This window comes from Euleptes europaea, chromosome 12 (genome assembly GCF_029931775.1).
Source record: "Euleptes europaea isolate rEulEur1 chromosome 12, rEulEur1.hap1, whole genome shotgun sequence".
In the NCBI taxonomy this organism is placed as follows: Eukaryota; Metazoa; Chordata; class Lepidosauria; order Squamata; family Sphaerodactylidae; genus Euleptes; species Euleptes europaea.
This window is the reverse complement of record NC_079323.1, coordinates 45,589,236-45,605,212: the sequence shown is the minus strand read 5'-3', so window position 1 is coordinate 45,605,212 and position 15,977 is coordinate 45,589,236.

The following is a 15,977-nucleotide window of genomic DNA, read 5'->3' as shown; positions in this document are numbered from 1 at the left end:
TTTGGAAGCTGGAAGAGAGTATGCCTGAATGAAGCTGTGGAGAAAAGCAGCTTAAAGGTGATTGAAAAGAGTCAATTTGTTACAAAGGATCACAAATGCTGGAACTGGGAAACTGTTCCAAATTTCAATTGAAAAGAAACTTTGTAACCTCAGCCTGACTTTCTTCCTTTCTTCAGGGTTATGTTCAAACCATAAATAAAAGTTAACTCCTTGTTTGTTTAGCAATCAGTGTGATGTGCACTGGTTATCTCAGGGAAAAAATCACATACACAAGCTAAGATCTCGATATAGATATTAATATTTATATTGATGTGAAAAAATGGTGGCATCATCTGAATGAATCAGTGTTTGAGTCCCCAACCCCAACGGATCTATACAGTGTCTGAGTGAGGAGCAGTTATTAAAGGGGGCTGGGTAGATGTGTGACTGCCTGACCTACCTGTAACCATGAACTTGTGGGAGAGAAGTTGTGGAGGGTGATATGCACTCTGTGTGAGTGAAAAGGTTGTCACACTGAGTTAACTTCTTTCATGTAGTAAATTGCCTTGGATAAGGAATAGGATGCACACTAATATTCCAAATAGTCAATATCCAGTTAGTTCTGATCTCAACACAAGATTTACTGAGGCCAATTAAGTACTAGCTTCTTCAGATATGTGAGGAGCAAACACATGGTAAAAGAGGCGATAGCCCCATTTTTGGGTGAAATGGAGAACCTCAATACCTATTTTGCCTCACTTTTTCTCTGAAGAAGAGAATAGGCCCATCTAGAGATGGTAGTTGGCAAGACATGGTGTCCAGGCTGCTGGCTGACATGGACAGAGAGGTTGTTGAGAGGAATCTGACTGCACTGGATGTGTACAAATTTCCCGGGCCAGAAGGTGTGCACCAGAGAGTACTCAAAGAACTTTCTAGAGAGTTTGCAGAGCCTTTGTTCGTCATCTTCAGGACCTCTTGGAGGACAGGATATATGCTACAAGACTGGAGGAGGGTGAATGTTATCCCAGACTTCAAAAAAGGATGGAAGGATGGCCCAGGAAACTACAGGCCAGTCAGTCTGACCTCTGTCCCAGGAAAGATACTGAAGCAGATTTTAAAGGGACAATCTGCAAGTATCTAAAGGACAACTTGGTAATCCAGGTAAGTCAGCATGGATTTGTCCCCAACAGCTTCTGCCAGATCAACCTTTATTTCATTCTTTGGTTGAGTGACAGGCTTTCTGGATTGTGGAAATGCCATTAGTGTGGTTTACTTTTATTTCAGTAAAGCTTATGACAGGGTCCTCCATGATGTTCTGATGGGTAAACTGGAGGACTGTGGACTGAACTCTAGGATACTTAGGTGAATAGGGAATTGGTTGGAGAATCGTACTCAAAGAGTAGTTGTTAATGGCATTTCATCTAATTGTAGGGATATGTCTAATGGGGTGTCACAGGGCTCAGTTCTGGCCCCGGATGGTACTTTTCAATATTTTTATAAATGATCTAGATGAGGGATGGAGGACTACTCATTAAATACAGAATTCAACGAGATCTGAGCACACTGGAAAAATGAGCAGATATGGACAAGATCCAGTTTAATAAGGATAAGTGCAGAGTTTTACATCTGGGTAATAAAAATTAGAAAGAAGCATACTGGATGAGGCATACACTTCGGGGTAGCAGTGTGTGAGGACAAGATCTTGGGGTACTGTAAGCTAATAATGAGCAATCAGTGGGATGTAGCAGCCAAAAAAGCTAATGCAGTATTGGGGCATATCAAGAGAGACATACATGCAAATCACATGGTGTAGTGGATTACTTTGTACAGTTCTAGAGGCCTCACTTCAAAAAGGATGTGGACAAAATGGAGCAGGTGCATAAGAGAACAACAAGGATGGTCAGGGGCCTGGAGACCAAGCCCTATGAGGAAAGGCGGAGGGAACTGGGAATGTTTAGTCTGGAGAAAATGAGGTTAAGGGGGGGGACCTGATTGTTCTCTTTAAGTATTTGAAGGGCTGTCACTTAGAGGAGGGCAGGGAGCTGTTCCTGTTGGCAGCAGAGGATAGGACTCTTAATAATGGGTTTAAATTATGGGCGGAAAGGTACTGGCAGGATATTAGGAAAACATTTGTTTACAGTAAGAGTTGTTCAACAGTGGAATGGGCTGCCTAGGGAGGTGGTGAGCTCCTCCTCACTGGCAGTCTTCAAGCAGCAGCTGGACAAACACTTGTCAGGGATGCTCTAGGCTGATCCTGCATTGAGCAGGGGGTTGGTCTAGATGGCCGGTATGGCCCCTTCCAACTCTATGATTCTATTCTATCAAGAGGTCAGATTAAGTGCAAAGGAAATTGCACAGAAAACTGCCAGATATGATCACTGAGGTTAGAATTTAGCCCATATATACCATGGATTATAATGATACAAACAATGTTTTACAAATGCAATAAGACATTCTTTAATAGTGTCATCCTAAGCAGAGTTGCACCTTTCTAGTCCATGGTCTTCAATGGAAGAAGGATGTAACTTTGCTTAGGTTAGCACTGCCATTATACTTTTTAGACATTTTAAAATTATGTTTCGGTGTAGCACAAGCTTTTTGATGTCTGGAAAGCTGCAAAAAGATTGGACAGTATTGCATAGAAATGTTACCTTAACATTTTCTGTTTTTAATGTTCTTCTTGGAGACCTCTTATAAGCCAGTAAATGAGGTTTTATCTTATCCTGTGCATGCAGCCACTATTGTAATTTGCATCCACAATGCCAGCAGAGAAATCAACACCTACACACCTTTATTATGAAGGATTTCCAGAATATTAGTGACTATAGACTCTAGTTAATTTATTCCTCCCAGAACAATAAATTCAAGCCTACCTCCTCCAGCTATATATATTTTAGAAAGTGAGGAAAATTTCACAGTCCATAATGAAGTAATAGGGCTGCATATTTTTACAAAGTGGATATTTAGAAATCCACGGGAATACTAACTAATTAGAATGAAATCCAGAATGAGGAAAGGACACTGGGTGAGAGTGAGATTAGATCGCAGTAAAATTAGAGACAGTGGACTTTTCTGCAATGGGTTTTTGTCCAGCTTGGCTTCTTAACTGCATAGGTTTTCTCCTCCCTTACATACAGCACAATTTGCCAGTCATTGCTGTCTTTCTCTCTGTCTGTTTGTTGAGATTTTCAGTTGTTGTTTTTGAAACCAAGTGGTCTGAAAAGACACAGGGAATAACAGAAGTAAAAATGGGAAAGCAATGATACTGTATGTAAGACAAGAGAAAACCCAGCTCAGTAAAGAAGCTTGAGCAAGAACCCAGGGAGGAAAAGCCCAAAGGGAACAGCCAGGCCCATTTTGGAGAACAAGCAGGAGAACTTGTCTCCATTCTCCAAAAAGGGAGGTTCCTCCTCTTTCTCCTGTTCCAAGCTTAATGAATGGTCACTCAGTGTAATGGTAAAAGAATTTGGGGAACAAATCACTTCCAGATGGCCTCAGGACATCAAAATGGCACAAACATGATGCATTGGAAAACTGGAACGTCTCTAGATACTTTTCTCCTAGAATTTAGGGATTAACTTGAAAACCTTGGGTGGAGGGCAAAGAGTGGTTTCAAATTTGGTGTGCAAATTTAAAAGCACAAAGAAATAAACTCTGGTCCAGTCTGGAAATTACTAAGGCATCTGTGATAGTGGGCAGGTTATTTTTGAGAAGCAGGGATTTCTTAAGAACTGAAGACTAAGAATGAAGCTGTCTGAAGCCGCATGGCTACCACCCCCTTATCACCTTACACAAAAAATGGGATGTTGACCACTGGACAGTAGTTGTTCAGGTCAGTGAGATCCAGAGATGCATTCTTTCAGGAGGGGTCACACAACCACTTTTTCCAAGGAGATGAACGACACTCTCCCACAGGCAGGTGTTTATTATGTCCCAGAGCCGTTCAATCAACCCAGCCTGGCTCATTACAGCCACAAAGAACAAGGATGGAATCTAAAAGTGATGGGGCACACACTTCTGAGCAGCATGACAACTTCATCAGGAATCACCAGCTGAAAGACATCCATAAAAGTAGGACCAGACTGCGCTCCAATGGCATTCTGAAATTGAACTGCACCAACTGTGGAACCCAAGGCATGGCAGTTACAAGTGATTTTATCTGCAAAAGCATCACAGTGGGCCTGTATGTTTTCCAGGTCTACATTTTCGTGATTTACCTGGTACAAGAGCTCCTTCACAATGCAGAAATTCAATAAACCATAAATGGAAAAATGCCAACGGCTAGCAAACCAACTGGAACCCGTAAAATGTACCTCTACTGCCTGCCAATCAAAAGACTGATCCAGTGCCTCTTGAATGTGTTCCTTCAAGAAAAGAGTGAGAACCAAAAGAATGCTAAACTATAGGATCCAGAGTCCCAAGTTCAGATCCCCACTGGGCCAGAAAGCTCAATGAGTGACCTTAAGCCAATCATTCTTTCTCAAAGGGTTGTTATGAGAATAGTATGCTGTCCTGAGCTTCTCGGATGAAGGGCAGGATAAGAATGTACTAACTAACTAGCTCACTCAATCAATCAAACTCCATGCAGAATAGGTTGTATTCCTGTGTCAACTTTATTCTGAACCCCATACCACTTCAATTTTGTCTGGACTGAGTTTCAATTTGTTCCGCCTCATCCAATCTTTCACCACCTTCAAACACTATTTAGTATTTCTACATCCTTCCTGCCTGGATTTAGATGGAAAGGAGAAACAGAGTGATAATAAGCATATTTATGGCCCTTCTCTCCCAATCTCTGGATGATCTCTCATAGCAGCCTCATGTAAATGTTTAAAAAGATGGAACATTTATATATTTTACAAGACAATGGTCACAGGGCAAAACAGAAGTGTCCCAGCAACAAATTCAGGTACTGACCATTCTTAAAAGATTGGGATCAGTTTAATATTGTGCCTGTGAGGCCATTATGGCAACATTATTCCATGTTATTGTCATACCATTGTCTCCTGTCAAGGACAGCAGTTGCATGGCAAGCAGAGGAACTGTGCAAACTTTTTCTCTTGGGACTACCACTGAAAGTGCTGGTAGCACCATGTATCTGTCTCCTAAGATCCAGTTGTATACATGGAGTCATCAGCATAAAATTCTCTCTGTGTGCAGGGTCAAATGCTGGATTGTGTCCATAAGCTACGTTTTAAATAGAAATATTATTTTTAGAAGCTTAACTTTCATTCATTATTTATTGAAAGAAGTTTTTCAATCTACCTGTGGTCTGGAAACATAGTCTATATTTTCCATCTAAGGATTCCTGCCTCTAAATTGTTGCCATATTTCACTAATGAAGACCCATTTGTCTTAGCTATTCAAACTATTTTCTAATGAAATCAATTCTATTTCAGCCTCAAATGTGCAAAACTCATTGGGGAAACTATCTTCTCCTAGAGTTCTATTAGAAGGTGAAGACTTTATCTTTGATACATTCGTTTCTGGAAATTTTATCAGGGAAATAGAATATAATCCATCTTTGTTATCAGAGAAAACAGCAGGAAACCACAGTTTAGTTAAAAATAATGGGTACCTTTAAATGAAAGCTTTGAATGCAACAACATTTTATTTGTTTACTTTAATATTTGAAATGTTTAGAAAATTACAAGCAAATACTGTCATGTACTACTAAGTGTTACAAGTTTAAACTAGTAATGGATGAACTCTCTTTTACTCTCTTCACAATTATCTTGATTTCTTGAGGGTTTTTTAAAAAGAATTCTTAGGAGGAAAAAAAATAGTTTCCTTCTGAGCTTTTGCCAAGAAAGCTGAGAAAGGGGAGGTTAGCATGACATATCTGCTTGTTTAGTACTTTGGCTAACTGTCATGAGGATATATTCATTAACTCACCCAGAAGCTGGCCCATATTTTGGCAAGCCAATTTCAGGCCATCTTTCCTGCCTTCTTTTCTAGGACCAGCCAAGTTCTCTCATTGACACAGTTTGGCCAGCTACATCCTCTGATTCTCCCACCTTTATTTCCAAGCCTAGAAACAAAGCCTTTTTTTTTTCTGTGTCCCACTACCTTGTCCTACACTTGGAGACAGAATCCTTCTTTAAACCATGAATTTTGCCTGGTCCAGGACTACCTTTGTTTTGAGAGCTTTTTGAACTGCTGTGAGAAGAAGAAGAAGAAGAAGAAGAAGAAGAAGAAGAAGAAGAAGAAGAAGAAGAGTTGGTTTTTATATGCCGACTTTCTCTACCACTTAAGGAAGAATCAAACTGGCTTACAATCACCTTTCCTTCCCCTCCCCAAAACAGTCACCCTGTGAGGTAGGTGGGTCTGAGAGAGTTCTAAGAGAGCTGTGACTAGCCCAAGGTCACCCAGCTGGCCTTATGTGGAGGAATGGGGAAACCAACCCAGTATATATAACATACTGCCCTGATTTTTCCATTTTTTAATGCCTCAGCACCATAGTTGTATTTTGTCTTCAGAGGTTGGTGTAGTGGTTAGAGCATCAACCTAGTTTCAGGTTCTAATCTCTGCAATGGAAGGTTGCAGGGTGACCTTGGGCCAGTCACACAACCACAGACTAATCTACCTTATAGGGTCTATTTGGGGATAAAATGGAGGAGGGGAGAATGTTGTAAGATGCTTTGGGCCCCACTGAAGTAAGTAAATAAAAATAATAGATTCTAAGTATAAGACTAAATTTAATCATTATTGCAAGATTAGCAGGTAGGAACTAGGAGAGTGAGAGGAGACAAAAGCATCAATTGTACTCACATTGCATTCAAAAATACAATGTAGGGGTTTCATGAAAAAAAAAGACTTTGTATTGTTCTTCGCACAAAATTTATTTACTTAAGAGAGGTCACTTGTCATGTATAAAATCTACAACTTTGCCTGTAAGCTGAATCTGCATGTATTTATACAAGTCATTCTATAATTCTGAAAAGTTAGAAATACATCTTCCCTTTGACTCTGCTTTGCAATTTGGACAGCATTTTCATACTTGTGACTGCCATGTGTACAATGGAAATCTGATTTATAGTACTATTAAAATATAGATATTAGCCCATTACATGCATTCTGTTGTACCAAGGTCATTATCTCTGACAAGCACTGAAGTCATTATCTTTGACAAGTACTGTTAAACTTTCATAGTGCACAAACATATTGGAAGCTAAAATATATTTCTGGAGAAATCCTGTAAAGCGGTAATATTTTAAGATACAGACAAGCAAACTACTGTAACCTTCCTTTCTTAGCTCTTTAACTCAAAGCTCATTCACATGAGTCACTGATCATCATTTTCACTGCAAACCTTCAGTACAAAGTGGAAAACACCAAATACTAAAGGAGACTCTGCTGGCACTAGTTGTGGGTGGGAGATAGAGACAGCCCATTTCTGAGCTGGCGGCATATGGGGACGGCGGGAAAGAGGCATGGCAGCACCTCTTCCTAAGCCGATTCCTGTACGCTGTTAAACAAAAAAAGCCGTTTCGTGGCTTTTTCTTGTTTGACTGGGGCCTTTCGCCCCATAGGGAACAGCGAGGCTGTGCCTGATAAAAAGCAGGTGCAGCACAGCCGTTCCCGGCACCGGTGTACCGGGCCGAATGGGGGTAGGAAGTCGCCTAACCGGTGGCTCCTCCCCGACCTGCCTCCGGAATGCCCCCCTGGACCAGCGTGGCCTCTCTACAGCCTCTCCACCGGTGGGACTGGCCTTTCCACCAGCATAAGTGCATGTAATCGTGCGTGACCTCGCTGCCTCCTAAGAGTTTTCGAGGCAAAATCTCAGGAATGGGCTGAGAATGTAGTTATCTGACCTGCTGAATAGTTTTTTTAACTTACTCCTTGCTTGATAATGATTACAGCCACTATGCCCAAAACTGGTGTTGTTGCATTTATACAACCTGGAAAGCATTGCATATAAATATTTGGGTCTCACCACAAAGATGTAGATAAACATTTTGTGGTGGATTCACGCAACCTTACAATACAAGATTATAAAGTAAAAAGGTAAAGTATGATGGAAAAATACCAAAAAAAAATCCTCATTAAGCAAAAAAATGGAAATACTATTGGGGGGAAAAATCAGTGAAACAATACTTCCTGTAATATGAGAAAGTATTTTACTTTCCAGTAATGTACAGTATATATTATGATAAACACTCTTTAAAAATGCTATTCCTTATCACCCTTCTTTGTGTTGAATAAAAAGAGATAATTTTGATTATAATCACATTCTGTGAAAATTCAATATCTGGTATATATGATTCTGGTCACCAGTATTGTATTGAAAAGAAGCATCTCTTATTCCTTAAAAAAGGTCCTTTTAAGTAAGTTACAGTGCAAATCCTATGTAGCATTACCCCAGTCTAAGACTATTAAAATCAATGGGCTTAGACTGGAATAGCTTGACTAGGTGTACACTGTTAATGCATAGATTTTGGTGTCTGAAACAAGAATGTCAATACAATGTATCTGTGGTTAATTAATTATGATAAATATTTCTTCATTTTAACAGATTGCTATGTTTATAGTGGTGATTCTGTTTGTCTCCAGCACTTCCCCAAATGAGGACACAAGACACCATGCATGGGTTTGACTAGTTTATTTAAATGGCTGGTCTACACCACTGTCACTTGGGCAATTCTACACTGGCTCAAAACCTGTCCAGCAATTTTGTTGGCCTTGCTTATTCTTGCATGATCTGTGGCAAGAGCTGCCAAGCCTTATCCCCCTCCACTAAGATGCCACACAGACAACTAAGGGTTAGTTTCCTGCTTCTCAGCCCCAAAAGTCTTCCCTCACACCCAACTCCACCATACAATATATGAGGTGCTTGCCAATTCACCTTATTTATATTGAGCAATTCACCCTATTCCTGTCATTACCAAGTATCGCCTAACCGGTTCAAAGACCAGGACCACTGATAGTAACATGAAACAAACCAAAGGAAAAAAAACCCCTAACAGGCTGATCATGTGTATATAAAGTACTGTCAAGTTACAGCTGACTTTTGGCCACCCTGTAGTGTTTTCAAGATGAGAGACATTCAGAGTTGGTTTGCCATTGCCTTCCTCTGTGTAGCAACCCTGGACTTCCTTATCAGTCTCTCATCCAAGTACTAACCAGAACCAACCCAGCTTAGCTTCTGAACTCTGACAAGATTGGGCTATAACATGCCACCTTCCCTCCCAGGCTGATCATAGGGGACCCCAAAATCCCTGCTTGGCCCTGAGGTGACATTCAATTTTTGAAGGGTGTGTGATAATGCCATCCCTAGCCTTCATGACCATGGATACATATAGAAGCCAGGATGTTCACAGCTGAACTTATGATCACAATGGGGTTTGTTTGCAATTTTAAAGGAACAGCATTTGAAGTTGTGTTGAGCTGTCCAGTTGGCAGGATTCAGTATGGTGGCTGGCTGGGTAGCTGCTACTGGCACATGCTCGCAATTTACTGGGTTTCTTGGATTATGTATGCCCAGGAGTATCATGGCAATTCATGCACCATTTCAAATCAGCCACATTTCAAGAGTATGTGCTACCCTTTCATCTCCACAGCTGGCAGTGTTCCTCAATCAGTCGTATTCATCATTCTGGTGCATGCTCAGAATTTACTGGATTGAAATATAGTTCCCAGGCAGCAGTATGAGCACAGCCAACATATTTGCAGTCCAAGTCAGAAGATTAACTCAGATTTAGAAGTCAGGAAGACAACACAGGTTAAACTGGATACTAGAGAGAAAAATCATGAATTTTCCTTACTCCCCACACCATAATACATCATCACAATCCTACAGGATAGGATCAATCAATGAGAAAATCTTTTTTGTAATTATTTTCTGTCAGATAAGTTACGTAAATGATGAATTGGAGAAGAAGGCATAGATGGCTGCAGGAAAGTAATAGGAAAACACCAATTTGCCAAATATTTATATTTTTTATCCTGCCTTATCTCTTTGGACTCAAGACAGTGAATATTGTAACAAACAACTTGCAAAGATATGAACCATAATAATCCAGTTAAGAAAATTAAAACCCAGATTAAAAATGCACAAGTTACAAATTTAAAAGCAAATTTTAACTTGACAAGAATTAAATATACTGGATCAAGCCAAATCTGCTGAAACAATTTAGCCTTGGAATAAGACTGGCTTACATGCCTTTCTAAGATGCTCTCCTCACCCAGTCTAGGAGGCCATTCCAAAGGACTGGGCTCACCACAGAAATGGCCCCATGATCTTGCTGCAGATCTTTGGACAATTCTAAGGGAGGACACCTTAACGAGAAGGTTGTCTGCAGAAAGTAACTGGTGCAGCACAGTATACTGGGAGATGTCCCTAGGCCATGATGATCCTTGGCCATGAAGGGCTTTATAAGAAATAGCTAACACTTTGAACTGGGTGCTAAATACATAAGGTAGCCGGGGCAGTTGACACAGCACTGGAGTTATGTGTTCCAGTGGCTACAATTTAGAATTATATCTTCTGATAAACATATATTTTTTCTTTAAGTGTTTGAGGCTGCTACTTCACAATTGTTTCCTTTGGTAACTGAAAGAAAAACGATAGCACTTTTGTCCAACCTTAGAATACAAATAATTATGTGAGTTTGTAAAGTATTTTAATTAGCTCTTTAAGCTGGCATCCCCACTGTTACATATTGAAATACAATAAACCATAAAATTTTTGGTCCTATCACAACTTTTTATACCTACCTGACTATGCTAATTCCAGAGCTGTATCTTCAGTCATTACTATATCATGTTGAAGTTTTAAATTACTTTTAAAGTTTGATAGAGTTCCTTGGAAATATATATGGCTGTCCTACATAATTCACTTAAATCTGAACTGTAATACATTACATAATTCTCGGTAGCAACTGCATGCAAGAAACCAATCTGTCTCTTGCACAAGGAAAGAAAAAAAAAACTTATGAAAGATCTATCACTATGGGTGAACACGTCTTCCAGAATTGCCATGTTGCCTCTTTCAGCTGAAAGAGAATTAATATACGGAAAAATGCTGTGTTTAGATAATAAAACCGTGGAAGTTTCCAGAAATAGAAAACATAGATTCCTGATTCATTGGCCTTGTGTGAAAGAATCTTAACTGATTAAACCATTGCCAACTGTAAGTGGATGTCCTAACATTGCGTTAAAACACTTTCTACTGGAGAAAGAAACTTATTTGCACTGCATAATGAAAGTGTATTTATTTCCACATAAGAGCTTGTATTAAAATAGCAAAAAGTCCCTCGGAGAGGGAAGGACAGAAAATCCATCTCTCCTTAGCTTCCCACCCATCTTTCCTCTCCCCTAAAGCAAGAAAAGGGGGATTTTTTCCAAATTTTTCCCTGTCCACTGTCATCAAATTGAACATGGTCTTCAGATGCTAAAGAAGTAAGGAATGCTTTAAACTCCCATGCCAAAAGTTCTCAGCAGCATAGTGCTGTGATTTTCTTCTTTTAATCCACCCATTCATGACTATAGAAAGCAGAGGCGGGAGATCTATCTCAGATTTTCATCACTTATTGTCTGCATCTTGTCTTTTCTTGTCCTAAGCTTCTTTCTCAGTGTCATGTCACTGATTACAGACTACACACAAAACTGAGGGAAGATGGCACAGCAGATGCTTTCTGTTGTCTGGGTAAGAAAATGTTGCACTTACCTCTATTGTACCCCACCCCCAAACTGCAGTATGTGATGGATCTGTGCCTTATCTTGTGGCAGCATTGTGTTTTCATTATCTACCTTAATCCATTCTCCAAATCTGTGTTTTTTTGCCTGAATGCATGCAAGAAAAATCCCATTATAATCAAGACCAGCAGATACAGCACCTAACAGGACAGAGTAATAAACAAACATGAAGAAACATTGTTTTTAAGAAATAAATAAAACCTTTCCCCAAAGCCTATATAGGCCCCTTTCAAACTGCCCTTATAATCCATTTGAGCAGCCGGTTGCAAATGGATTGGTTGTGTCATTTCAGCCACAACCGTTTTGGCTCCTGGCTGCTAACAGATTTTTTTTTTTTAACTTTTCAGACAAAGTTGATTGTATCCTGTTGGCATCCTCAGGCTCAACTTTTTTTTTTTTTAATGAAAACTGCTTTAACCTGTTTTCAGTTTTTCCTTGTGCTTCTGGGTCACTATAGTGTGCTGTTTAAAATGTCTGGAATGTGTCCAAAGGACCACTTTTTCCCCACCTTTTTCGCAGAGGGTTCCTTTCTTAGAATTCCTAATCTTAGAATGTTTTTTTTAAAAGCCACAAAAGAACTCAGCATGAAAAAAAGATGGGGTGGGGGGAGTGTGGCACTGTTGGAAGTGGCCAGAGCGCTTCAGAGCACTTTGGGGACTGCTCATCAACAGATTGAAATCAGCTATATGAAATGCCCAACCCTGTATCGCTGTACTCGGAATTGGGCCAACAACGGATAACATCCAGTTTAGAATGGTAATCTGAAAGGGGCCATCCTGACTGGTAAAAACAACACTTCAAAAACATAAATAAGTCACTACAGTCATCTACAGTTTTCCGTTTTGTTGATCGTAAATGTTCATATCACTACATAGCTGCTGAATCATGGTTAACTCACATCCTCCCCCATGAATTCTAAGCCAGGTAGCCAGATACCATAATAATGGTCGCAGCTGAAGAACACCAAATATTAATGATTGCAGTTATTTTTTTCAATTTAAATGGGTGTAAAATGTGTGGTATTGTGATTGGAAACTGCTTTTCTCTGTAAGGAATTAATAAAATACTGAAGAATGGGACCTTTTTTTTTCTTTTGGGGAGGGGGGCTTGTTTGAGTTTTCGTTAGTTCGAAATGGATTAATCAGTTTCTTTGGGTCCCTTTGGAGAACGGAAGGCTAGAAACAGTACAAATAAATGAATAGTTAACATATGGATTCATACCCTTGTTTTTTGTAAACGTCAGCTCTGAAGTAAGTAACCATGAGGTGAGTGGAGATGGGAAGGAAAAGGGAATTTCCTGTGCTAGAATCTTGCTCCCTCTCTTTTAGCCACCTATTTGTCCTGGCCTCCTGTCCTGCATAAATGTTGGCTCCATGTTCTCCCCCTCCACTGCTTTGGGAAATCTGGCTCATACATTCTTTAATACAAATGAATCCCCCCGAATGTGCCAAGCTGCACAATTTTACATACTGTTTTCCAAACATTTTACTTTGAAAGTAAAGATGCATTTATGAAGCTGCTTGAAATATCATGGCTCACAGTGCCATGAAAGTCACCACAAGAGGTGTCAAAATTTAATTCGCACTGATGTTCTTTCTTTATTACATCAACATGAGGACAATTTTTATTCATTTTTGCAAATACTGCCTATTGAGGAAACTAAAGCACATGCTCTGTATGGCTATTGCTGTCAAGCAGAGGCATTTATGTACTGCATAACCTTGTAAAGGTTGGGTACAGTCGACTCCTTTTTTCCCCCTCTCCAAATAATACTATCCCTCTATCTTCATATCAATTTTCAGTTGTGACTATCATGGGCTTATATCTTTAAAAAAAACAGTCTCTGAATACAACAACTCCTTCAAGACATTTGTTCCACTTCTCTTACTGATAAGGGGTGGCATGATGTGAAATCAACGAGTCAAATTCTGAAGTAGAGACATGTTTCAAGTGCAGCTCTCCCATAGGAAAGAAGAATATTGGTGATATGTATTTGAGTATTATAACATAGTGACCTTGACCAGTGGAGCTTTGCCTGTATTTGTTGATCAAATTCCTTTAAATTACCTTTACTACACACACACACACACACACACACACACACACACACACACACACACACACACACTCTACAATGTAACAGTAGCAGGCACTTTGGATCCGTAACAAATTCATTATTCATATCGCTTCCTAGGTTTTGGCATCTTATTTGAACTAACCATGTTTCCTTCTTGATCTCCTGCAGACCAAATTGTTTCTGTGACCACTGCAACATTGTATATTGGTCTGAGGCTAACTCCAGGTTGGGAAATACCTGGAGATTTTGGGGGCAGAGTCTGAGAAGGGCAGGGTTTGGAGAGGGGAGGGACTTCAATTCCATAGAGTCCAATTGCCAAAGCAGCCATTTTCTCCAGGGGAAGTGATCTCTATCACCTGGAGATCAGTTATACTAGCAGGAGATCTGCAGCCACCACCTGGAGGTTGGCAACCCTATAAATTGCCCTTCTCTTATGGGTGAGTTGCCTTGGTTTGGCTGGTCTTTCTGAACATCAACCCTTGTGATCTCAAGCCTTTGGCTTGCTGACAGCCAGTGTGGTGTAGTGGTTAAAAGCAGCAGACTCTAATCAGGAGAACCAGGTTTGATTCCCCATTCCTCCACATGAAGCCTGCTGGGTGAACTTGGACCAGTCACAGTTCTCTCAGAACTCTCTCAGTCCCACCTACCTCACAAGGTGCTTGCTGTGGGTAGAGGAAGGAATTGTAATTGTGAGTTGCTTTGAGACTCCTTAAGGTAGAGAAAAGCAGGGTATAAAGAACAATTCTTCTTCAGTTGTCTGTTACAATAGCACCTCATTATACAAGTAGGTAGTCTACATTTATGAGAAAGCACCACAAAACTGTCCAACTCAGTGCATGGTAGGTGTCAAAGAAAATCTACAATCATACCCTTGATTCATCTCTAGGTGTTTCATAATAGGTATTCAAGGAGAATCCACAATCATACCCTTGGTTCATTTCTAGGTGTTTTATGACAGGTGTCAAGGAAAATCAACAATCATAACTTTTTTTTCATTTCTAGGTGTTTCATCCACCAAAGCTTTTTCCATGAAGCTCCCAAGCACCTCTTGGGAGGTGCTGCTGTAGCAGCACTGGTTGTTTGGGCCTCAGTACTGATTCAAGGTAATCGGTTGCTCTCTTGCTCTGTCATTTTGAGGTGTTTGAAATGTTGCCAGTTCATAGACTGGAAGTAAAATCCTGATGGTACATTTGCCCTTGATATGTTCTCATTTATCATTATGAAGCTTGCAGTATCCTGCTAATTTTAAATTCAGATGTTTCCCTAGGCTTTTAGTTTATCTGGAAGATACATATTCTCATAAACTATGTTCCATTTGAAGATAAAATATTCATCAAAATTCTCTAGTACTATTTCATAATCATGTTCACTGTTAAAAGAGGATGTTTTAAATATTTGCTCTTTTATTCCCAGTATGCACAAAAGAAAACTTATTTGTACTTTTCTGTTTTCCCCATTGAGCTTTACAACAGTTCTGAAACAGGCCAGGAATGGGAAACTCTTGGATCATTTGTAATAACAAAGCGTCTGAAAGATCGTAAGTTGTTTCTATATTCTTCCTTAGTTTAGTTTCACTTTATTGACATGATATATCCTTCCTTAGTTGTGGTGTTTATTGTGCATCTGCAATTTGTTATTCTGGAAAACAAACGAATGACTGATATTTACACAGGAATGTTTAACACTCCTCAATTTCATTGAGAGTGTTAAATATGCAATTCCCGCTAGAGATCATTTCAAATTTCATGGGATGGGATGGAATTCAAACAATGTTATGCTCTTTTAAGAACCACTGATTTCAATGGGATGAGTTAGTGTCCTTATTTTCATCATTTTTATATACGGTACATTGATATTTTTGTCAACAAATGCAGTTTTCAAGCTTTTTGCTGTTTTACAGATTCATTTCTTTTGCATATATGTGTTGCATAGTTATATTCCATATATATGGTATTTATGCATATGGTGCACAGCATTTATTTTATAAAATAATGTATCACTGCTTGTTGACACACAAATGATGTTAAAAAAATGCATACATTTCACAGAAAAACTAGTATGATGAAACACAAAACAGAAAGAAAATACTGTAGAATAGAGGCCAGAAAAATCCCCATCCTCGCTCCTTTTAATAATGCTCAGCCTGATGAAGAGTTGTGGAGAACATGAAATCATGCACAATGGCTTGTGATAAATTGGTTGTACTAATAAAAGGTATCACATA